We start from the raw sequence: 6469 nt of genomic DNA on the forward strand, positions 1-6469 counted from the left end.
GATAGATATCTCATGGTATAGCAAGAAAAAAAGTTTAAAATCACAAAATGGTGTAAAAGAAATGGGAAATACAGCAAACTAGAGGCACAATAAACATTAAGACAACAAATTAAACTAGAAATTACAGATATTAGAGGAATCAATCAAATGGTCAAAATTGTTTTCTGTGGGGTAAATAACAACTACGTGTGTGTGTGTGTGTGTGTGTGTGTGTGTGTGTGTGTGTGTGAGATATGAGTTAGTGGAAGTTAAAACTATGAGTCAAATAAGCAGAGCTGGTAAGAGAGTAAGGGGAATTTGAGGTGGGGAAATATTAGGAAATGTTTACTTAATAATTTAAATTTGTTTTAGGGGTTATGGAAAAATTTTTAGGCCTCCAAAGACACATTACCTATTATGTTTCACAGTGTTAAACTTGTAAGTTGTTTGTTCTCTCAGCAGAACGCAAGTTACCATTTTCTGTCCTCTAATTCACTGCAAGGCAATCTCTGACAAGCTGGTCAAATCATTGTCACCACCCACACATCTGTATCTCTTGAAGAAACAATGAGCTTTCACCTCATGTACTTTGGTCATGTAGGCAGGAGGGGCTATTCCTTGGAGGGGGATATGATGCTGGGAAGGGTGGAGGGTTGGCAAAGGAAAAGAGGACCCTCAACCAGGTAGACTGACATGGTGACTGCTGCAATGGGCTCTTGTGTGTCAGGAAGTGTGAGGATGGCACAGGATAGATCAGGCTTCAGATCTTTTGTTCAGAATCGCTATAATTTGTACTCTACTCAACAGCACTTAATAACAACCTATCTGTATAAATTCTCACCAAGTACCACTTCTCCGTTCACACAGAATGACCAGGTACACTACTTATTAAGTCCAGTTTTGTTCCTCATCCCTCTCTATGGTCATAGGTACAAGCTGAAATAGAAACATTGACCCAACTAAGCAACTTGCAATAGGGTCGGTGTTATACACATGAGTAGGCAGCTTATTCTTTTGTTGCATAAGCTTCAACATAGGTGTATATTTCCATTTTATGACTGATTGTTGCTTTATAACTTGGCAGCGCTATTAAAACCCAGCTCATAATGAACAGCTCTTGATATGTGTTAACTTTGTAAGCCATAGTTTTCCAGTTTGTACAGGACCTATAAAAATCCAAGAGCTATTTCTAGAATCGTGTGAAATTCTCTGTGGTGAAGATGTGCTCTTGGTCCAGAATCCCAGCACCCTATTTTATTGGTTACAAACTAATTTTCAATTTAAGTGGGGGGGGGGCGGGAGATGATTCAATGATAATAACCTTGTTGCAGAAGACAAAGAAGACTTGAAGTTCTTCTTTGACGAAACTCAGACATTAGCACTTTCAAAATAGGTAACATCTCAGTATAAAAAAATATCCTTACAACTGGACCAATAAGCAAGGTCATGATAATTGATACAACCTTACTTGTAGAAAGTGAAGAAGATTTGAAGCACAATTGAGGAAGATTCAAGACTGCAGACTTCATTATGAATTATATCTCAACATCAAGAAAACAAAAGTCTGGACCAAATGGCAACATCATGATAAAGATTGAAGTTGTCAAGGATTTTATTTTACTTGAGTCTACAATCAACACTCATGGAAGAAGAAAGAAAAAAAAAGAACCCCAACATATTGCATTGGGCCTCAAAGAGATGGATGCCACTTTTCTAACTTAATGGTACTCGGCAACAAACCAGGTCATGGAATTTTCAATTGCTTCATAAACATGTAAATAATGAATAAAGAATATTTGGTGGGAAATGCCTTTAAATTGTGGTGTTGGTGAAGAATGTTAAGTATACCATACTCTGTCAAAATAGTAAAGCAGTTCTGAAGAAGAGCAGCACCAGAGTACTCCTAAAAATATTGTGAGACTTCTACCTTATGTACTTGAGGCATGTTCTCAGGAGAGACTCGTCTCTGGAGAAGAATATCATACTTGGGAAAGTAGGGGATCAGTAAAAGAGAGAAAAACCATCAATGAGATAAATTGACACAGTGACAGCCACAGAGGGTTTCTAAAAAGAGATAGTGAGTATGGTGCAGGATGAGGCAGGCTTTTCTTCTGTTGTACATAGCCCGCTATAAGCCACAGTTAACTGGCATCTATCAATAACAACAATTATAACACAATCACTTTGGGAAAATCTACTGTTGAGGACCTCTCTGAGGTACTGAGGAGCAACAATGTCAGACTGGAGACTTTGGTGCACCTGAACCAGGCCATGGTCTTCACAAGTACTTGCTATGCATCAGAGAGCTGGACAATGACTAACGATGATAGAAGAAGAATCAAAGCCTTTGAGTTGGGCTGCTGGAAAAGAGTGTTGAACACACTGAACAGAAAGAGAACAAACAGGTCTGTCCTGGAGAGGGTGAAATCAAACTGTCCCTTGAGGCAAAGATTTTGAAGCTTTGTCTCATATACTTTGGGCACATGGCCAGGAGGCATCAGTCCTTGGAGAAGGATAAGGATATAATGCTTGGAAAGAAGGAGGGACAGTGCAAGAGAGGAAGACTCTGGTTGAGATCGATTAACTCAGTGACGGAGGTAACGGGATTAAGTGTGTCGGAGATGTTGAGATTGATACAGAATAGGGCAACGTCAGCCCTAATGTACATAGGAGTGCTATGAGTTGAAGGCAAATCGATGGAACGTAACAACATCCCAAATCATTAAGGTCAACCCTAGGTAATATTTTAAAAAATCAAAAAAGACAGTTAAGAAAAGGGAAACTACCCTCAACCTATACTACTGACTTATATTAAGGCTAATTCCCTGTGGAGGGGAAAAAACAAACAGGATAATAATTTGGTCAAATAAATCAGTCTCTGGGGGAAGGAATCATAATATTCTCAATTGTTGTTGTAGTAGTTGTTGTTGTTATGTGCCATCAAGTCACTTTTGACTCATAGCGACCCTATGTACAAGAGCTCTAAATGCCGTTCTATCCTGTGCCAACCTCACCATGTCAAACACACTCATTCCCACCACTCCACTCACAGAATTGATCCATTTCATCAAGGATCTTCCTCGAAAAAGATAATATTGCATGATTATCTATACTTACCAAAAACCATAATGTAAATTACAATATTGGTATAATTTTATTTTTATGCAGAGATTTTCTGGAGAAAATACCCTGAGATCTAAAAACATTTCAGTAAGTTCTCCAGGGCAAAAATTCTTGAGAGAGGCTGTCCTGGAGAATGTGGAAAAGCGTTCAGAGGAGAAGCTCCCTGGGACTGGAGTTTCTGCTCCGTCATCTCCAATCATCACTGATAGACACCTTGTCCTCAATTTCCCTAGCCATTAAGCTTCACTTTTATAGGACTGAGGACTTTGGACACAGGAGAGGGGCACATATGAAGCTAGAGGTAAGAAGAAATAAGCTGAGGCAGTTGAGAAAGTCTCTAAAAATAGACTCTTTAAAGACAGAGTCATCTTCTTTATTACAGGGGGAAAAGCCTTTCCATGACGAGGAATGTGAATGGCAGGGGTTATATATTATAACAAAGCAGAGGCCAAATGCTGGACCCTACCTTCCTCATCCAAGCATCGCTATTGGCGAGAGCACAGAAGCAAAAGAAAAGATGCAGAGCAGAGATGATGTAAGAAGGCTGGTTGAGGTGGGAGGGTATAGATCTTCAACCTTTAGTATTTTCTTAACTAAGTACTGAACAAAAGAGTGAGCCATTTATAATTAAGAGCTGAGCAACATCATACTTTATTACTAGTTTTCTATAGGGAATAAAGAGTCCCTTGTAGTAGCTGAATCTTAATAACATAGCTCCTAATGGTTGATGTCAGCCAGTTCATTGTCCAAAGATGGTGAATTACAAGTACATGGGTACATTGAAACATGCAGCATGTCCAAACTGCTCACCAGAGAGAACTATTTACTTTACAAACTTCATCTTGAAGCATAGTTGCTCACTATATTTCATATGAGATTCTGCAAAAGTTTCTTTGGAAAAGAGAAGAGAGAAGAAAAATAATATAAGCAAGAGAGTGTCAGTATAAATATTAGGACCAAATTCCAGATTTTTAGTGATGTTAAGAAGAAAAGAAGCAATATAATTCCTAAAGTACTCACAGATCCCTAAAATAAGATTAGTCAAACACATTGAAAAACATTTTTGAAACTTCTTCTAATTGTAACAGATGGTTGAACAATAAATTTCTATTTCAAGTTAAAGGATGGTCTACAAATATGCCTGGCCACAGCCCAATCTGGCAGCCATGTATTTCATTGTTCAGAGAAGATTATTTCTGGATTAGTAAACTATTAGAATTGTTCCTGCTAGCTGCCTGGTTGGCAATAACATTATTAAAATTGAAATCCTTAGTATAATGAAATTCCAGACCTAAAAATAACTAGTCTTGTACATTCTTCTCATTATACAGATTTAAAAGAAACTAAAGGCTACATGAATGAGGAGGTTTTTCCCAAACCACACAGTTAATTAAATACAGAGATAGAACTCAAACTTGAAAAGCCCTTTTTATGTTATTATTACATAAATTATACCACAAGCTATAAAGGGAGATTTGGTGGCTCAGTGGCAAGGAGTTGTGGGGCAACCCACATAGTTCAAATCCACCAGCTGCTTCCCAGAAAAAAGATGGGCAATCAACTTCAAGGTGATTTTCTGCCCAGGAAAACCCACTAGAGGGTTAGCTATCAGTTGGTTCCAACATGATGGTACATAGCAACAACAACAACAAGCAAAAAAGCAGTGCAAAAAAACAAAATGAAGGCGAAAAAATCCTTTCCAGAGTCATTCAACTATCCCATCATGAAATTTTTAATTTTAAGATTTCTGGACTATACATAATTTGACAAATAAAAAAAGATTCAAGAAATTTCGTTTCCATAAGGAAGAGCACAGAGTTGAGAAAAGAGAATATACTTTGAAATTGTTGTAAGGCACTGACAAGGTGGCTACAACTCAAATGACACTATGAACAAGACATTGAAACTTGACCCTATCCTGTGCCGTCTTCATAATCTCCGCCATGGTCAAACCCAGTGTGATCACTATGTCAAGATATCTCATTGAGTTTTCCTCTTGTCTCTCTTGAAATTAAGTAAACCTAAATCTAAACGTTGTCACCCACTAACTGTGCGCTTTGTAGCAACATAAAAGTTTCATTATGTGTCAGTGAATTATGTTCAGGTGAATCATCCATAAAATGAGGATATTGATATAAATTGATATCTCAAAATTGATATGGACTTGGATTTTTTTCTCTTTATATAACACGTGTAGACACTTGGTAAGTGTTAATTCAAACTGTTTTCACCTATGTCAACATCACAATGATTAGATTTCTTAGGCTATGTCTCACCAGTATTTTATTAATTTTAAAAGATGGGAAGAAATAAAGTTTATCTGTTTTGTATGAACCAAATCACTTTGTATGTCTTTAAGCCAACCAGTGCTGGGGGCTTCAATAGAAAGAAAGAATAAGTATAAAAATAAGTAGGACATATATTTTTTAAAAAATTGACCCTGACCACAATTGAATAGAAGCACTAAAAATTCTCTGGACTTTGAATGCTAGTACATTCCATTTCTGTTTCTGTAAATAGATGTCATTTATTACATGCCATGTCCCTGGAGAGTCTTTTAATTTTCAAGTTGTTGTTGTTGTTGTTGTATTTCTGTTTCTGTAAATAGATGTCATTTATTACATGCCATGTCCCTGGAGAGTCTTTTAATTTTCAAGTATACCAAGAACCTTCTAATAGAAGCTCTTACTTCATCTCTTTCCTTTCAACCACATAAATGAAAAAAATATGAGTTTCACCCTCAAATCAAACTTGAAGTCCTAATGGGAGAAAAAAAAGTGTAGTCATGTATACTGGATCCCCTTGGAACAGATATTCATTTGAGCTGGCTTTTACTATAGCTAGTGTGAAGTTGACGTGGCTTTAATCTGCCACAGAACCAAGAAGGCAATGGCAATTAAAAATCTCAGCCAAGGAAAGTTGGTATTATTATTATTTCAATTGCATGGATGGCTGAATAATCTCATAACTAAGAAATTCAAATCTGCATAGGTTGCAAGTTACAGACTCAGTGTTGTTAGGGTATTGCGAGTGATAGGAATTTAAAAGTCAGATAATCAGATTCCAATCAGATCTTTCCCATTTCCTTTACCCCCTCCCTTTACTCACCAAATTGTGCAACCCTGTGATTTTGCCTCTACACATCCTCATCCTTCTGCTCCCACCTCTACCTCCTTTGGGTCACCATACTTGTTTTACTAATTATCCTTCAAGTGTTATAATAATGCCCTAATGCAGCATTTGTTCTTATGACACTGAGTTAAATGATGGACATAGTCCAATGGTGATTAATTTGACAAAGCATAATGCATGAGTATAGCATGAAACATAATGTAAGTAAAGGATAATGTGGAACACAATGTATATA

This window comes from Elephantulus edwardii, unplaced genomic scaffold (genome assembly GCF_000299155.1).
Source record: "Elephantulus edwardii isolate Elephantulus edwardi_28Jun2011 unplaced genomic scaffold, EleEdw1.0 scaffold00052, whole genome shotgun sequence".
In the NCBI taxonomy this organism is placed as follows: Eukaryota; Metazoa; Chordata; class Mammalia; order Macroscelidea; family Macroscelididae; genus Elephantulus; species Elephantulus edwardii.